The sequence below is a fragment of the Castor canadensis genome, chromosome 14, assembly GCF_047511655.1.
Source record: "Castor canadensis chromosome 14, mCasCan1.hap1v2, whole genome shotgun sequence".
NCBI classification, from domain to species: Eukaryota; Metazoa; Chordata; class Mammalia; order Rodentia; family Castoridae; genus Castor; species Castor canadensis.
In genome coordinates this window covers 48,130,304-48,150,408 of record NC_133399.1, presented here as the reverse complement: position 1 = coordinate 48,150,408, position 20,105 = coordinate 48,130,304, and the positions used below count along the sequence as shown (strand labels likewise).

The window sequence follows — 20,105 nt, the reverse complement described above, 5'->3', positions numbered from 1 at the left end:
TTCATTCTTCTTCATGGCTGAGTAGAATTCCATTGTATATAAATACCTCATTTTCTTAATGCATTCGTCAGTAGTGGGGTATCTTGGCTGTTTCCATAACTTGGATATTGTGAATAGCGCTGCAATAAACATGGGTGTGCAGGCACCTCTGGAGTAACCTGTGTTGCATTCCTTTGGGTATATCCCGAAGAGTGGGATTGCTGGATCATATGGCAGGTCTATGTTTAGATTTTTAAGAAGTCTCCAAATTTTTTTCCAGAGTGGTTGCACCAGCTTGCATTCCCACCAGCAATGTAAAAGGGTTCCTTTTTTCTCACATCCTCACCAACACCTGTTGTTGGTGGTGTTTTTGATGATGGCTATTCTGAAAGGGTGAGATGGAATCTTAGAGTGGTTTTGATTTGCATTTCCTTTATGGCTAGAGATGGTGAGCATTTTCCATGTGTTTTTTTGGCCATTTGAATTTCTTCATTTGAGAAAGTTCTGTTTAGTTCACTTGCCCATTTCCTTATTGGTTCATTAATTTTGGGAGAATTTAGTTTTTTAAGTTCCCTATATATTCTGGATATCAGTCCTTTCTCTGATGTGTAGCTGGTGAATATTTTCTCCCACTCTGTGGGTGTTCTCTTCAGTTTACAGACCATTTCTTTTGTTGAGCAGAAGCTTTTTAGTTTTATGAAGTCTCATTTATCTATGCTATCTCTTAGTTGCTGAGCTGCTGGGGTTCCATTGAGAAAGTCCTTGCCTATAGCTATTAGTTCCAGAGTATTTTCCACTCTTTCTTATACCAACTTTAGAGTTTGGGATTTAATATTAAGATCCTTGATCTATTTTGAGTTGATACTAGTAAAGGGTGATAAACATGGGTCTAGTTTCAGTTTTTTACAGACAGATAACTACTTTTTCCAACAACATTTGTTGAAGAGGCTGTCTTTTCTCCATCATATGTTTTTGGCACCTTTGTCAAAAATAAGGTGGGCATAGTAGTGTGGGTTCATATCCGGGTCCTCTATTCTGTTCACTCGTCTTCATGTGTGTTTTTGTACCAGTACCATGCTGTTTTTATTGCTATTGCTTTGTAATATAGTTTGAAGTCAGATATTGTGATACCACCAACATTGTTCTTTTTGCTAGTATTGCTTTGGCTATTCGTGGTCTCTTGTGTTTCCAAACAAATTGTAGGGTAGATTTTTCAGTCTTTGTGATGAATGTCATTGGGATTTTGATGGGAATTGCAATAAACATGTAGATTGCTTTTGGTAGTATAGGCATTTTTGCTATGTTGATTCTACCAATCCATGAGCATAGGAGATCTCTTCACCTTCTATAGTCTTCCTCAATCTCTTTCTTCAGGAGTGTGTAGTTCTCCTAGTAGAGGTAATTCACATTCCTTGTTAAGTTAGTCCTAGGTAATTGATTTTTTTGAGGTTATTGTAAATGGAATTTTGTTCATATATTCTTTCTCAGTTTGTTTGTTATTGGTGTATAGAAAAGCTAAAGATTTTGCAAGTTGATTTTGTATCCTGTCACCCAGCTGTAGCTGTGGATGGTGTCTAGAAGTTTTTGGGTAAGAGTTTTTTGGGTCTTTAAGGTATAGGATCCTATCATCTGCAAATAGAGATATTTTAACAATTTTTAAAACCTATTTGTATACCTTTTATTTCTTCTTCTTGCCTAATTGCTCTGGCTGGGAATTTCAGCATTGTTAGAGCCAGCAGTGGGGCCATGCCTGTGTGATTTGGCATTTGGCCTTGTGAGAAAGCTAAAAATAAAAAAGGGGAATTGTTGAAACCATCTGGGGAACCTTGAGCCCTGTTGTTTTTCTGGATATCTACTCCTGAGACCTTTGCCTCAGTTCCTTGGAGCTTTCTCACAAGGCCAAATGCCAAACCACACAGGCACGGTTCCACTGGTGGCTCCAACACAGTACTATGTTGAATAGGAGCAGGAATAGTGGGCACCATTGTCTCATTCCTGATTTTAGGGGAAATGGTTTCAGTTTTTCACGATTAAGTATGATGTGGGCTGTAGGTTTGTTATATACGGCTTTATAATGTTGAGGTACTTTCTTTCTATTCCTAGCTTTCTTAGAGCTTTTATCATGAAGTCATGTTGGATCTTGTCGAAGGTTATTTTCTGCATCTATTGAGATGATCAAGTGGTTTTTGTCTTTGCTTCTATTAATGTGCTGAATTACATTTATTGACTTGTGTATGTTGAACCACCCCTGCATCCCTGGGATGAAGCCTACTTGGTCATGGTGGATGAGCTTTCTGATGTGCTGTTGAATTCAGTTTGCCATTATTCTATTGAGTATTTTTGCATCAATATTCATTAAGGAGATTGGCCTGTAGTTCTCCTTTTTGGAGGTTTCTTTGCCTGGTTTTGGGATGAGTGTCATACTGTCTTCATAGAATGAGTTAGATAGCTTTCCTTCTAGAAGCAACCCTGTGTTTCCTTTCTTGATCCTGTCCTTTTTTATAACTGGATTTTCTCCTTTCTGAATAAAATTCACTGGTTATGATAGATCTCAATTTAGAAGATGTCATTAGAAAATAAGGAACTTGCTAATTGTATATGCTTTTGCTTCAAATATTAAATAGAATTATTTATTACACATTTAATTTTGGACACTGGGTAACATATTTAAAATTTTGGTCCAGAATACAGTAAAATGCACTTGTATTCACAATTTTGGAGTGTAATTCCAACCCAGTCTTTCTGGGCTTCACTTTTTTCATTTAAAAATGTGTAAGGGTGGCAGTTGGATAAAAACACTCATTGAAAGTTTTAATCTAATATATGCATATTTATAAAATTCTATTTAGACAGTCAACTGGAGGTACTAACTGAGAAAAACAAAGAACTTGAAATTGCTCAGGATTGCAACACTGCCATTCAGGTAAAATTTATTCCTGTAAATAAAGCTAATTGTAAATATGACACTGTCTATTCTGATTGGGTTTGGTGAATGGGAAGATGAAGAAGTCCTATTAGGAAGAACTACCAAAAGATGCATATATACAGGTTTGTATATACAGTTTTCCTGATTGGATCATTGCATGCTTTATTGATAGGTTGGACATTCTTTTTACTCAGTAGAAATTATCTGTTGATTGTCTGCTATAATTCAGGCATTAGTCCAAGTGTTTTGATGCAATCAAAGCAATGGGTGAATTCACATTGGTGACAGTTTCCTTCAAGCAGTGATGTAAGAAGGAGTGGTTGCAAGTGAACAATTGGTTAATAAAGTGGTCATGCCCACTGATTTATTAACCAGACAGACTGTTGCTACTACATTTTGTAAAGATGCATTGGATTTGGGGCAGAAACATAATTTTTTCAAATCTCTGAGATAAAAAATTCTGCCTCCAGAATCTGAAAAACACAAAAGCCCTATATGGCATAGAAATAATGTTGCAAAAAGTGTGAAATACTTAAGAAAACTCAAACATTTTGCTGAAAACTGTAAATGGAGTTACAGCATGCTGCTGGATGGGAAGGTTTTTCCAAGTTAATATACATTCATTTCATGCATTTTGACTCTTACATCTGAATGAGATATGTTGAAATGTGGTAATGTAGCTCTGAAGGTGACTGGGAAGAAAATATGTGGAAATAATTTGATTAATTCTAAAAAAGTTATATCAGTTTGAAAGTACTTGCCTAGACATAATTAAATATTTTTTAAAGTGATAGGTATCAAAACATAATATTGGTATAAGAATCAATATAGAGAACTATAGAACAGAGTCCAGAAATAAAACTCAAAGCAAGATCTTAAACTTTTAGGGAGGCGGGCTGTCACAAAATCTTCATAAATCCACTTAAAAAAAGAGAAAAATGTGGGTCTACAGCTCATAAAGCATTGTGAACATACAAAAAATTTTACAGAACAAAAAATTATGAAGGATGTAGAAAGTAATATATTTGACTGCCTTGTAATCAGCTTTCTGTTACTGTGACAAAATACCCAACACAATCAGCTTAAAAAGAAGAAAAGTTTATTTTGATTCACAGTTGGAAGCTTCAGTTGATGGCTAATTTGCTCTGTTGGTTTAGGCCTGTGGTGAGCAAAACATCATAGCAGGGAGTATATGATCTCACCTTATGGTTAGGATGCAAAAAAGAAGCACATGGACTGTGTGTGTGAAAACATTAAAAAAGCTTTTAAGGAGTAAGTTTAATCAAAGGGAGAAAATGTTTCTACACTGAAATTATATACAGCATTGATGGAAGAAATTTGAGAGAACAGAAATACATGGAAAGCTATCCCATGCTCACATATCAGAAGAATAATGTTCATCACACAAAGCAATATACAGATTCAGTACAATTCTTAACAAAATTCCTATGACATTCTTAACAGAGAAGAAATAATCCTGAAATCTGTATGCAACCACAAAAAAATCATGAATAGGCAAAGCAATATTAAGAAAGAAAGTTGGAAGTTACACACTTCCTGACTTAAAACTATATGAGAACTGAGCCTGGTGGCACACACCTGTAATCCCAGTGCTTGGGAAGTGGAGGATTGCAAGTTAGAGTCCAGCCTGGGTTGCATAACAAGACACTGTCTCAGAAAAACAAACAATAATACTACAAAGATATATAAATAGTACCTGAATGAAAACAGAAACATACACCAGTAAAATAGAATGGAGATTCCTGAAAGAAATCTAAACATATACTGTCCACTAATTTTTTACTAGGGTACTAAGAGGACACAATATGGAAAGTATTGTTCCAGGAAATGGTATTTGAGAAACTGAATTTCCACATTCAAAAGAATAAAGGTCAATTCTTATCTTACATCATACACAGTCAATCCAAAATTGATGAAAGACCTAAATGTGAGACCTGAAACCATAAAACTAGGAGACAACATAGGGAAAAGCTCTGTTATGTTGACCTCAGCAATGATCTTTCTGTAAAATCACACCAGCAGTTCAAACTCCAAAATGAAAAATAAATGGGACTACAATAAACTACAAAGCTGTGTAGAGCAAAGGGAATTAACAAAACAAAACAGCATCTACCAAGACTGAGGGAAAAAATATTTCCAAGACATGTATCTGCTAAGGGATTAATGTCCCAAATTTATAAAGAGTTTAAAGAGTTCTGTAAACTCAGTAGCAGAAAACAACCTGTTTTAAAAATGGACAAAGGACTTAAATAGCCCTTCCTCCAAAGAAGACATGAAAATGGCTACAGGTATGAAATGGTGCTCAAAACTTGTTCAAGGGGAAATAAAAATAAAAGCCACCATGAGATACTACCTCTGCTCCTCAAATCATTATGGTGGCTATTATCAAAGATAGGCATTGATAAATGGTGGCAAGGATGCCAAGGAAAGGGAACTCTGGTACACTGTTGATTAAAATCTAAATTCATGTAACCATTGATGGAAAATAATATGGAAGTTCATAAAAAGAGAACTGCCATATGACTCAGCAATCCGTTTTCTGGGTACAGTATTCAAAAGGGATGAAGTCACCTTGCAAAGAGAGCTACACTCTGCACTCCCATGTTCATTGATGCCCTTTTCAAATTAGCCAAGATATCAAAACAACGTTGTTTGAGAAATGCATAAAGAAAATTGAGTGTGGTGTGTGGGTGTGCATGTGCGTGTGAGTGTGCGTGCATGTGCGCCTGTGTGTGCATGTGTGTGTGTGGGGTGTGCGTGTGCATATGAGTGTGTGTCAGTGTGTGTGCATGTGTGTGTATGTGTGTGGTGTGCATGTGTGCGCTTGTGTGTGTGTGGTGTGCACGCACGTGCATGTGCATGTGCATATGTGGTGTGCGTGTGCGTATGAGTGTGTGCATGTGTGTTCATGCATGTGCATGTGCATTTGTATGTGTGTGCGTGTGTGTGCATGTGTGTGTACGTGTGTGGTGTGTGTATCTGTGCATGTGTGCGCTTGTGTGTGTGCATATGTGTGTGGTGTGCGTGTGCATTTGTGCGTGCATGTGTGTGCATGTGTGCATTGTGTGCGTGTGTGCATGTGTGCGTGCGTGTATGTGTGCGTTTGTGTACATGTGTATGTGTGTGCGTTTGTGTGTGCATGTGTGTGCTTGCGTGTGTGTACGTATGTGTATGTGTGCGTGCGTGTTTGGTGTCCGTGTGTGTGTGCGTGTGTGGTGGGTGCCCATGTGAAAGCATGTGGTGTGTATGTGTATGTGTGCGGTGTGCGTGTGTGCATGTGTATGTGTGCGTGTGTGTGTGTGTTTGGTGTCCGTGTGTATGTGCACATGTGTGTGTGTGGTTTGCGTGTGTGTGCATGTGTGGGTGTGGCGTGTGCATGCGCATGTTTGTGCATGCCTGTGCATGTGTGTGCGTGTGTGCATGTGTGTGTGTGCATGTGTTACAATGTAATACTCTGTTTCTGAAAAGATCTTGCATGATCCACAGCGTGGAAGGTCCTGGAAAATATTACACTGAGTGAAATAAGCCACAGACAAAGGAAAATATTACACGATTCTATCTGCAGGTGAAATTTCTAAAACAATTGAAATAAGATAGCTGAAATGTGCAGAGATATAGAATAAAACTGTTTGGTGGTACACAGGATGTAGGTTAAAGGGGATAAGAAGCAAATGTAGGATGATATCTGAAAATTAAACATACAATGTGAGGATAATAGTAAAAGTTGTATTGTGCTGAGATTTTTGTGAAATAGGTTATAGAAATGATTGAGAGGATTTATTAGTTTGCTTAACTATCATATGTGTATGTATCCCATATTATTTTGTCCACCTCAAATATACACAATAAAACATTAAGAGTTCTGAGCATAAAAATATTTTAAAAACTTACAATGGGAATGAATGTTAAACTCAATCCAATAGAAATTTAAAATGCAAATAAACCACTAAGAAGTGTTTGCATCCTTAATACTTGACTACTTTCAAATTACAAAGAAGTCATTCAGGGAGAAATACCAAAGGAAATGTGCTGTATAAATTACCAATAGTAATAAGAAATGTTTCTCTATTTGTAACAGAAAATTGCAGATTAAAACAACAGCACGTTCATTATTTTTTGCCTGTCTCCCCATGTTAGCACTTGATCCCCACCCCTGCCCCCACCCCCCAGCCCCGCACCTTCTCTTTTCCCCTTCAGTTTAAATAATCAGCTTTTTAAAAAGTGGATTGAGATCAGTACTTAAAATAGAAAAACTTAGCCACTGTCTTACTGCAAGGCAATTTGACAAAATAGCTTTAAGAAATTCCATTTCTATGGCTCTTTCTTGAAAAACATTTGAACTAAAGTACAAGTGCAAATGCAGTGGTAGTTCTTTCTTTAAGAGAATTTTGTGTATTTTTTTTTTTTTGGGTAGTACTGGGATTTGAACACAGTGCCTACCACTTGAGTCATGCCCAAACCCTTTTTGCTGTAGTTATTTTTCACCTAGGGTCTTACAGGTTTGCCAGGTGCCAGCCTCAATCCACAATCCACCTACCTCTGCCTCCCACATAGCTGTGATTACATTGTGTATCACCGCACCTGGCTAGTTCTTTGAGGAAGGTCTACCTAACTTTTTTGCCCAGGGTGGCCTTGAACCAAAGTCCTCCTATCTCCAAATAGATGGAATTACTTGCATGAGTCAACACTGCAGTGATTTTTTCTTAGAACTACTTTATGAAGGCAAACAAATTAGAAGTATATTAAATACTGTCTAAAAGCTTGTTTAAGCTGGGCACTTGTGTCTCACATCTGTAATCCTAACTACTCAGGGGGCAGAGATTAGGAGAATCACGGTTTGAAGCTAGCCTAGGCAAATTGTTTGCAAGACCCTATTTTGAAAAAAACCCTTCACAAAAATGGGCTGGTGAAGTGGCTCAACATGTAGGCCCTAAACCCCAGTACTGCCCCCCTCTCCAAAAAAGAAAGTAAAAAGCATGTTTGAAAAATTAGGACACTTCCACTTGATAAAAAGTGACATGAGGAAAGTATGAGCCTAGGAATAATGTTTTAAAATAAAAAATAAGAATACAAGGGGGGATTATGAATAATTTTGAAAAACTTTTTGACATAAGATGTAAGGGAAAGAGTACAGTTGAAATTGCAGCTGATAATAAGTGAAGTGACAATTCCAGGTTCAAGTTCCTATATTGATTGCTCAACTTTAATTTATTTCTCATTTGTATGACAGAGCCAATTGACAAGAACAAGGGAAGAATTAGAAGCTGAAAAAAGAGACTCAGAATGAATGAGAGATTGTTTCAAGTACTTGAGTATTCAACAGGTATGAAGAAATTGTTAGCCTTTAACTACAAAGTTTCTTTGCTGGCTACTAGAAGTTAACCCCCAGGCTATTTTTTTTGTTGTTTATTTATACTTTTATTCATATGTGCATACATTGTTTGGGCCATTTCTCCAGTCTATTTCTAATGCTGATCTTTCTTTGTTATGTTTTGCCAATATAGTCAGATGAGAAACCAAGCATCACTCGGAGGAGTGGAGAACTCAGATTTTATTTTTTATGCCAGTGGGCTCAGACGTGTACCTGTGTCTGAGCACTAAGCTAAGGATTTACAGGATACTTAAAAGGCAGTGCAGGGCATCAGGTTACAAGGAATGTGCTCTCCCATCAATTAGGGGCTAGTAGTGGATTAGAGACCCAAGGTTTAGATAAGAACAGCAGGGGAGTCCTACTTTGGAAAGTTTATTTACAAGTGGAGAAAAAGGAATGTGGGAATGAGTGTTTATCTCTGTATGGTGCCCTTTACCTCGATCCTGAACTTTTTGCATGACTCTAATGGGCTCTGTCTGAGGTTACAGCTTTTAATTGACAGCTTACCATGTTTTATGACCCCATTTCAAGGCTATCTTCCTCTTCAGTTATATATCAGTGTAAAAGAGTTTAGAGTAATGGTCTTGCTGTTTCTCCTTCTTTAAACTATTATCAAAGGTTTGAAGAAGTATCTAGAAAGTGCAGAAATGAAAAACATCTCAAAGTAATAGTAATATGACCATGATTTACAAGCAGAAATCTTTACTACACTGCTATTTATTATAGCCCCAGCTCCTGTTCTTCATTTTATGCAGTCATTGTTGTTATCAATAAGCATTGAATGTTAGAACCTAAAAGGAAAACCAGTATTTAAAAATAGATGGAAGAGAATATAGGGTATGTAAACATAGAAAAATCAGGGTATAAAATATAGCCACTGTACTTAAGCAAATATAACTCCTAGCAGTATTATGTTCCCTTTGGTAAAAGAATTATTTTCATTAAAACATGAATGCTAAGGAATAAAAAAATTTTTAAAATATACACTTTGATTATTTTGAGTTAGCCATTGCTTTGTACTTTAAAGAATTATTTGTCAAATTTAGCTTTTGGTATGTAGCTTGAAAGTTAAGGTTAATGTTGAATATTTACCCTAAATAATGTACTTAAAATAGGTGGTACAATTAATGCATCTGGTTAGATGTACAAATTTTGGTTCTTTGTAATCTGTTGGTTAAAATAATATTTCTAATTATGACAGAAACCTTAAGGGATTGAAAACTGCTAACTTTGTATTAAAAGTTTGTATTTCTAGAGGGTTTTTTTGATGTTTATGCTCTGAGTGTTAACTAGTCATTTTCTTTCGAATTCTCATTTGACCTCTGTTAGAGGATGTTAAACGTCTAAATGAAAACTTAAAGAAAGCACTGCAACAAAAACTTCAGCTAACATTGGATGAACTTCAAAGCTTCTGATGTTTTTGGAAAGGCAAGTAATAAGTAATTTCTAATGCAGAAAGGACTCTGTTCAAAATTCATCTAGATTAAAATTTAAATGTAAAGGAATTAAACATTTGAACAATTTGAAGTATCTTATTTGAAATTTGTTGTGGTTCTTTATGTTTTCTGCAAGCTAAGAATCTATGTAAGTATTTCTGTTCTAAAATAAAATTCTGCATGTTCCCTCAGCCATAAATGAAAGTCTTTTGACTAACTATATGTAAATGTTATTTTCTCAAATTTCTTTAGTATCGAGAAAAATGCTTGGAACAAGAAAAGGAATTGCTACATGGTCAGAATACATGGCTGAATACAGAGTTAAAAACCAAACCAGATGAACTTCTGGCTCTTGGAAGAGAAAAAGGAAATGAGATTCTAGAGCTTAGGTGTAATCTTGAAAACAAAAAAGAAGAGGTAAGATAGTATATCTTTCTTCATGTTGGATACAACTTACATTCTTGTGTCAAATTATTAAACATGTGGTGTGCATAATTAGTCATATTCTTAGACTATTGGCCAAGTGTGGAGAAAATAACTCATTAATTTTGGTCTAGAAAAATGACTAATTGGATTTAAAGGATTTATAGTATTTTTTAAAGACTCTTGATAGCTAACGTTTTACCTTATTTTCCAATGATCCATGTTTAAGAAGTGGTCCTAAGTTTTTGTGAATTAAATCCAAACATGTTCCATGAGCTGTGATTGTTACATTCATTTTTAAAGTATGCACACATTTTGTAAATCACCTTTGTAAACTCACCCTTTGTGAGTGGGGTAGGCTATTTTGCTTTTGATTGGTATTATAAACCTTCTGCCAAATTAATTTCAGTTAATATAATATTTTCCCCTCCCCCATTTACAGGCATGCATCACTACAACTGATTGATGTCATGTTATAATCAGTCTGTAATACCATAAAACAACCAGAATACTTCCAAGTGTGCATAGTCTAAAGAGAATCAGAAATCACAATATATGCTATATATAAAATATTGTATAAAAATTGAGTATAGGTTAATTTTAATATAATTTAATTATTTTAACTTAAAATCTCAATATTATCCTGCAAGTAATACATTTTTATAATGAAAATTCAATTTTGGTATTTTCATCTTTTATCTCTTACTTACTTTACAAAATAAATTGAAAAATCTATCTTTTTTTTTTAGTTTTTTGAGGGTTTTATTATAAATCGATGTTTGAGTTTATCAAATAATCTTTTTTTTTCTGTTTTCTCTTATGCTTTAAATTTCATCAAATCACTTGTTTACAGGGATTTTTACTGACTGCCTTTGTTATTGTTTTTTTTTTTTCATTTTTCTTTTATTATTCATATGTGCATACAAGGCTTGGTTCATTTCTCCCCCCTGCCCCCACCCCCTCCCTTACCACCCACTCCAACCCCTCCCTCTCTCCCCCGCCTCAATACCCAGCAGAAACTCTTTTGTCTGTACTGGGGTTTAAACTCAGGGCCTCACACTCATGGCCTCATGTGAAGCCTGTTAGGTAGATACTCAGCCACTTGTATCAGCCCTGTTTTGTATCGGGATTTTCCAAGATAAGGTCTTGTGAACTATTTGCTTCAGGCTAGCTTTGAACCATGATCCTCCCCATCTCTGCTTCTGGAGTAGCTTGGATTATAGGAGTGAGCCATCAGCACCTGGCAGATTTTTCATTTTAACATTTGATAAGCATTCTAAAGTTAGTTTGAACTAAATTTACTAGTATTTGCTAGTGTGCTAGATTTGCTAGTATGTACTGTAGTTTGTGTTGATTAGGATATTTTCTTTTTAGGCCAAAGAAGAACAGGCCAGTATGGAAGAAAAATTCCACAATGAATTAAATGCAAACATAAAGCTCTCTATTATATACAAGGTAAATATTCCACCACACATGTCAATATCTGAGTATTGGATGACTGGACAGTGGGTAACTTTTTATGATTAACTTTTAGAGTGCTGCTGCTGACTCAGAGGCAAAGAGTAGTGAACAACCCAGGCAGTGCATGATCTACACAAACTTCTGAAAGAAGCTGGAGAAGGTATGTGGCTTTAGTTATGGATAGGTGGTGCATTTTTCTTTGCTTTAGATAGATTGTTAGATTTAGAAGACAGTATTAGGGACAAAATTTAGTATAGAAGAAAGATCTTTAGATAAAGAAACTTAGAGTTATATTTTAAAGCAAATGGTGTATTGAAAAAACTTGACATCAGGTTTCTTTCCCCTTTTATAACCATTTGCGTACTGTCTTACTGAATAAGTTAGCCTCCCTTTTTAAGTTCAAGTAGCATTTGGTAAAGTTTTTTGTTGCCTTAAATTCTTGCTTTTTTAAAGTGGAAGATATTCACAGTTAGATGTCTCTAGGTATCTTCAGGAGCCCAAAGAATATCAAAATCAAGCGTGATCAAGTCCCTTATATAAAATGGCATAGAACTTACATAAAAGCTACACAAATCCTCTCAATTACTTTAAATAATCTTTAGATGATTTACAAAAGCAAATACAGTCTAAATAGTTGTTATGCTGTATGATTTAGGGAATAATGGTAAAGATAATCTGTACATGATCAGTACAGACAGAATTTTTTTCTGAGTACTGTTGATCTGGCTGATTGAAACACAACATGGAATATAAGGAAATGGAGGGCCAATAGTCTTTTGCACTCACTTCTTATATTCTAGATTCAAGATCAAAATTGAAACCAAAGGTATTCCTAGAGCCACTTTTCTATCATTTGAATTCCCTTGATTTCCTGTGGATAAGAGATATCAAAGGAGAAACAAACTCACTAGGCCAAGACATTTCAGGGATTATAAGTAAACAAAGGCTTTTGGTAAATAATAACCATTGGGTGCAGAATTTCATGTGTGTAGAGGGGGGAAAATGACTGTTCTGTTACAGTTTTATAAAATGCAAGGTTGTAATTACATGTTTGGATATTCTGCTTCTTAAAATGTTTTTAGCCAACAAAGCAAGATCATCTTTTGGAGGTGGAGGAATCTAAAGATCAAATGGAAAAAGAAATGCTTAAGAAAATAGGAAAATTGTAAAAGAAATTAGAGAACACAAATGACCTGCTTTCTGCAACAAAACATAAAGGTATGACTAGTAGGTGTTTGTTAATTCCTTGAAATACTAGAACTTGTCTACATAGTGTTCCTCTTTCAAGGTGTGATACAGAAAATTAAATTAAGTAATATCATTTGAATTTATTGTTATTTTACAATTAATGCCATATCTGTATCTTTACTGAACCATAGTATGTAAGTACCATTTGATCACACATAATTGTGTGTCAGCTCCCAAGAAGTGTTAACTGTAATTATTGTGTGCTTTTTAGAATTAGGTCTTATGACATGAGTTTGTGTTGCAATACCTTAAATTATTTTCATAAGAATATGTAATATACAGTTCGTGTCACTTATCCTTTACTTGTCACTGAAAAATTTTCAGTGGCTTTTAGGCTTGAAATTTTAAAAAAATATGCTAAATTTGTGTATGTTGCCCCAGGGGCTATATTGTTTGAGGAGGAACTTGCAGCTATGTCTCCACTGTGGCAGCCATAGCTAAGATAGTGAAACCGGGCATGATATTAACTGAGGTAAGAATGGCATTAAATCTTGTTAAATTACCTTTTTCTTCTTAGAAAATGTTCAGATCTCTCTGAAACTCAATTCTTCCCCCCCCCAAAAAAACCTTCTTTTAGATCATCTGAAGATTAGTCTAAGAAAGTTCTAGTTCTGGGAGTCATACAGCAAACTTTTCCTTTTCGTGTAAGTGCTGAGGAATATTTTTTGTGAAACCAGATACACTACAAACTTCTGTTGTTATACTTCAATTTGAAATGCCCCTTCTTGTACTTCTAGCTGTATAATGCTTATGTGGAAACTCAGGATCAGTTGTTCTTGGAAAAACTAGAGAACAAAAGAATTAAGAGGTATCTAGATGAAATAGTGAAAGAAGTTGAAACAAAAGCACTGATTTTTGAAATGCCAGCGTGAAGAGTGTGAACGTGCACAGAAGGTTGTGGCAAGTTTCTCTGTTAAGCTTGAACAAGCCATGAGGGTTGGTTCCATTCCTCAATTTTCGCTTTGGGGGAGGAAAAAACAAATGAAAAAGAAAGCTAAATATCTTTTCCAATGATGTGACAGTTACACTTTTTGAAGATTTACAGCATGTTAAAACACCCCAATCACAAACTGTTGTGCTTTTATTCAGCACAATTATGAGAGCCTTTCATACTCTTTAAGGCATTTGATAATGTTTTCTTCATGATTTTCTTGTGGAGGATAATTGCCAAATATCTTTGGACCACTCTTCAAATCTCTTTGTAATCGAATTTTCCTAAATTTAGCATAATCCTTCTTTCTCAGATGGTTGTGATAGCCTCTCTAGAAATGATAATATTTTTTGACCATAAGTCAGAACTATTTTGATGCCATCTCACAACTTGGCATATCTTAATATACATTGTGTCACTGTTCCTTTGCATTATTAAAAATATCAAGGAAGTTGATCACGAGCCTTTACTTGAAGATTAAACTGTAAATGTTTTGATCTTAGGGTTCAATTATTAATATGAGGGAAGTTTCTGCAATTTATTTATTTTTTTACCCTTTATAATAACCTTTAAAAAATTTTTTTTTTTATTATTCATATGTGCATACAAGGCTTGGGTCATTTCTCCCCCCTGCCCCCACCCCCTCCCTTACCACCCATTCCACCCCCTCCCTCTCCCCCACACCCCCTCAATACCCAGCAGAAACTATTTTGCCCTTATCTCTAATTTTGTTGAAGAGAGAGTATAGGCAATAATAGGAAGAAACAAGGGTTTTTGCTGGTTGAGATAAGGATAGCTATACAGGGCATTGACTCACATTGATTTCCTGTGCGTGTGTGTTACCTTCTAGGTTAATTCTTTTTGATCTAACCTTTTCTCTAGTTCCTGGTCCCCTTTTCCTATTGGCCTCAGTTGCTTTTAAGGTGTCTGCTTTAGTTTCTCTGCGTTAAGGGAAACAAATGCTAGCTAGTTTTTTAGGTGTCTTTCCTATCCTCACCCCTCCCTTGTGTGCTCTGTAATTGAGGACATTAATCTAAATTAATGCATATCTGCTATTCTAAACTGATACACTCAGATTTTTAAGTATCTTTCTGTTAAGAATGAGGATTTTGCCTGGAGCTTATTATTGAGCAGGGTGGGTAGTGAGGTAGAAAGACTTAAGAATTAAAATAACAACTGTTTATTACAGAAAAAAACCTATTTATGTTCCTTCTTTCGTAATGTACAATGTGGTTACAGAAATTCTTTTAGTATTTTTTCAAAACTGCTGGAGAATTTAAAGATAATTCCTGTATGTTTTTTATAGCTGAATTTTCTGTCCATAACATGTACCATGTACCCTTTAGTCTAAATCCTATTATGTTCATTTATAAGGTTTTAATGTTTCTGTTACCAAATTGTTTCAACTTCATCATTTTAATTAGTGCTGTTTTGGACTTAATAGAGTTGCATCATTTCTAATTTCATGGAGGCCTGTCTACTTCATTTTGTCACATACTTGTTCCTTCTGAAACTGGTTTATGCATAACTTTAAGGAAGTATGCTCAGAGGTACTTGAAACACCAGGATAAATAGGAATCATAGCTTGAATGGTAGCTAAAACAGTAGTATTTGAAAATAATGCATTAAGAAGCAGAATTTCCATCAATATGAAATAAAACTAAGATTCCAAAGCTGTCCAATTTTGATGCTTTTACCAAAACTATTCCCTAAACTTCTAATGATACTGTGCTGTGAAGCACTGCATTTATCTTCGTTTTTAGTAGCCTTGTGATTTGTAGCCAGCTGCTTTGTTAGAATTACTGATACACTTTTTAGTAAATCAAGTCTTCTTTGTATCTTGCCCAATATATTTTACTTTGGGTATTTATTTCAAAATGACTGGTATATGAAAGGTTATCCCTGTAATGCAGTCCTGTGTGTTTGTTCTAGTCGCAGAGGCTTCAAGAACATTTTTGTGATATTTTGGCAATAGACTACAAATTTGATACATTTTGTAAGATTATAGTTGACAATAAATTTGATGAAGAATTAGAAAATTCCCTATCATTTTTATACAGTGACAAGCATTTTAATAATAAGCATTATTTACAATATTAAGAAATGTCTTCGTATCTTTCAGTATTTTTTTGGTTGCTACTTCTTTGTCGAATGTTTCTTTATAAGTTTATGGCTACATTACTTGAGCAGATGGAGATGGGAAAATTACAAAATTATTCGCATACCAGCTTTATTTTTATAAATCATAGAACGAAGTACAGAATTTTCAATTGAGTTTACATTTTAAAGGAGATTCAGCAACTGCAGGAAGACACTGATGAAGCCAATGAACATTCATCTGTACTTGAAAGAGAAAATCAGAGAATGGACATACAAATAAAGATCTTTCAGAACAGGTTAGAATATTTTGATTCTTTTCCAGATTTTTTTTAATATTGGTTGCCGAGTAATATATAAGTCTATTTGAAGATAGCTTAAGTAGAATTACCACATAGGAAATTCTAATCAATTAGGGGCACCACTTTAGCAAAGTTATATCCTAGGCATTGTTTTTCAAAGCCTTCTCTCTTTTTTCCACGTGTTTGATAAATTTTCAAATTGTAGGTACTGTTTGCAATAAGGGCAGAAACAATTCAGAAATAGTTTTTCTCCAGCTTCTGTACCCTATTGTTTTATGTCTCAGAATGTATGCTAGCAGACTGGTATGTATTCCTTCATATCTGTCTTAAATCTGTACACACATGAGTGTGTGTAAACATATGTAAAATTTGTTTTTAATGAAATAAAATTACACTATGGTTTTGGTTTGGGCTTCTTTTTTTTGAGGCAGGGTCTTGACTAACCTACAAGCTCACTATGTAGTCAAGACTCGGGTTGAACTCTACCCTCCTGTGTCAGCCTCTCACATACTGACATGACAGACAGGCACCACCATGTCTGGCCTATTTTTTGTTGTTGTTGTTGTTTTTAAGAAACATAGTCTCAGGCTAGACATGGTGGCACATGCCTGTGATCTTAGTTATGCTGCAGATGGAGATGGGAAATTTACAATGTGAGGCCAGTGCAGGCAAAAGTTAGTAAGGCCAGGGGTGCAGGTCTATAATCCTAGCTGCACTGGGGATGAGGGCAGGATTGCAGTCCCGGGCAAAAGTGTTAAGATGATATCAAAAAGTAAACTAAAAAGTGAAAAAGGCAGGAGACATAGCTCAAAGTGGTACAGCATTTGCTTAGCAAGCACAAGGCCAGAGTTCAAATCTTAGTACTGCAAAAAAAAGAAAGAGAGGTCTTTGCTTCCAGCTTCTTTGTTGGGCCATTGATTCCCAAAATTATGCAAAATGTCTCTGACTAGGAACCTGCACTAGGGTTTGTGGTTAGACCAGTGACCCCATAGACATTTAAATATTCAAATTAAAATATGCTGTGCATCAGATGACTGCCATGTGACTGATGACCCCAAAATAATGCTGTTATCAAAAGTCTCTCTGTCCTCAACTGTGAACCCAACACCACACACTAGTTTTGCTTGCTTTTGATACAAATAGAATCACTCAGTATGCTTTGTTTTGGAAAAAGAAAAAAGAAAGAGAGAGACATATACACATTTTGCTAATGTAGTCTGGCCCTGAGCTCTTGGGCTCAAGGCATCCTCCTTCCTAGTCCACTGAGTAGTTAGAACTGTAGGTGCCTAACCACCATGACCATTTGCTTTGAGTTTGGTTTTATTTTGTTGTTTTTCTAATGAACAAGTCAGTTGATGTAGTTCTATCTCATTCATGTTTTACTCTAATTTTGTTTGTTTATACACAACACACATCTACTGAAAGTATCATATGAGTGGCATTGTATGTGTGCTTTTTATCTAAAAATCTGTTGTCCATACTCTTCCCTCTGCCCTACCATATAATACATATGTATAAACACAAACACACAAACACACAATAGATGTGCATCTTTGTGTGGTCTCTATACTATTGAATCTTGTTTTAGAAAAGTGGAGCCATATATTTGGAATAAGAGTTTACTACTTTTTAATAAATAACAACTTATATTAAACTTAAAATAATTTTATTCCATTAAAATTTTCTTTACTTAGATTTTAGTATCTCAAATGATAATAGATAATACTGCTTTATTTTTTCAGGTAATATAAGTTAGGCTAACTTGAAGGTTTTTATAAGTTATATTTTCATTTGAAATTTTTCTTCTAACATTCCCAGAATCAAAGATAATACTATTATATAATACTAAAATTTTGTTCTTAGATTAGAGTGCTTTTGATGGAACTTGAAGAAGCCAGGGGTAATCATGTAATTCATGATGAGGAAGTGAGCTCTGCTGACATAAGCAGCTCATGTGAAGTAATATCACAGCATCTAATATCTTACAGAAATATTGAAGAGCTTCAGCAGCAAAATCAGCATCTCTTGTTTGCTCTGAGAGAACTGGCAGAAATCAGAGAAAGAGAAGAGCAAGAAACAACTTCATCTAAGTAAGCAGTTCACTACTTCACTTTGTTCAGCAAACACTGAAATTTCTTTTTTTGTTGTTGCTGTTGGTGGTACAGCAGTTTGAACACAGAGCTTCACACTTATAAGGCAGAAGCCTTGTTACTTGAGCCACTCCACCAAAAACTTCTTAATATGCCTCTAATAGTGCTGGATACTGGGGATATAGTGATAGAAAAAAGAAAATCAATCACAAATACCCCCAAAAAACAGTTTAAATAAGTAAATCTAGTTCAGTGTGACAAGTACTCCCACTAGGTGTGGAAGCATATAGCTGGAGGTCCTAGCCTGAATTACAAGAAACAGGCCAGATTTCATGGGGAAGATTTGAATAATTACTCAAGTTGAACAAAGAGTTTTTTTCGAAAGACAGTCTCTGATGCTCTAGAGGAGGAGAAATGGTTATAAAAGCATGAAGATGAGTTTAATCTGAGTAAAACTGGTTTAATTTTTGCAAACAGATTTTTCAGATGGTGTTGATGAGTACATTTCCTGAGTATTGTATAGTGAGGATTTTTAAGAGGTGGTTCTAAAACAGCAGAAAGGGGCAAAAAAGATAAAAGAAATGAAAACAGTATGCTTAGAGGTATATGAAGGTACTTCATAATTTATAGAAGAAATTAAATTTTCTTTTTAAAAGAAAACTCTTAATTAGAGCCCATGAAATAGAGTTATTTTTTTCCTGCAAAATCGCAGAGCTTCAGGTTAAACTTGAAAGCTCCCTTACTGAGCTGGAACAACTTCATGAGTCATGACAACATCAAATGCAGCTTGTTGATTCCATCCTTCATCAGCATTGATATGTACCATATCTTATTGTCACAAACAACAGGGTTTGATATTACACTACAAGGTAAGTTTTTATGTTATTTTAATGGAGTATTTTGAAATGTTAAGTTAAGGAATAGATTTTGTGACCTAAGCAATAGGCACTCAATATGGTAGCCTCAAATTTGACTACTATGTACAGTTGATTATATAACATGTCATCAGTTCTGAGACATTGTTTTATGTATTACTAAGAAGAAATATTGAGTATTGTTGACATCTCTACATTTTAGAATCAATGAATTATAAAACTTATTTTGGTTATATTTAAAAAAATTAAATCTGTAAGTAATAAACTTCATTTAATAAAATAAAAACACTATTAATGTGTTAATAGATTCCTTATTTCAGGACTCTTGTATTCTCATTTTTCATTTAAATAAATTTGGCTTCTTGAATTGGTAATATATTTACAGGTAAACATAAAATGAAGCTGACTTATGAAAGCCAACAAAACATTTCATCAGTCTTTCTCCTTATTTTTGAAGCTTCAAGCTTGGGTGATATTTCTCTTGTGTCTGACACTCCAAAACGATCAAGAACCTCACAGACTGTTTCCACTCCTGCTACAGTGTCTGTTATTGAATCAACAGAGGCTGTAGAAGCTAAAGCTGCCCTTAAAGCGGTAAGGATCATGCTTTTTTAAGATCATAGATTATCTAGGGTTTGGGTTTTAGAGAACATAGTGTCATCTTCTAAAGATCTTCAATATTTAGTTACAGGAAAAATTTGAGAACTACAAAAAAGAAAAGGCAGACCATGAAAAAATACAAAATGAGCAGCTTGAGATGCTTCAAGAGCAAGTCACAGATTTGCTGTCACAAAGCACAAAAAATTTCTACCCAGCTAGATTTTGCTTCTAAATCATAAATTTCCTTTTATTAAAAAATTAGTAAAGTCAAAATGTTACAGTCCAGTGTTCAGATAGGTCAAGTTCAAGGGTTAATTGGCAATAGTATTGCTGTTTGTGGACTGT

At 35.0% G+C, this 20,105-nt stretch overlaps 1 pseudogene; it reads left to right on the top strand.

Annotated features, from left to right (window-relative positions):
• LOC141416262 (nucleoprotein TPR-like) overlaps positions 1-20,105 on the top strand; it is a 33,838-nt pseudogene that overhangs the window by 1,140 nt on the left and 12,593 nt on the right.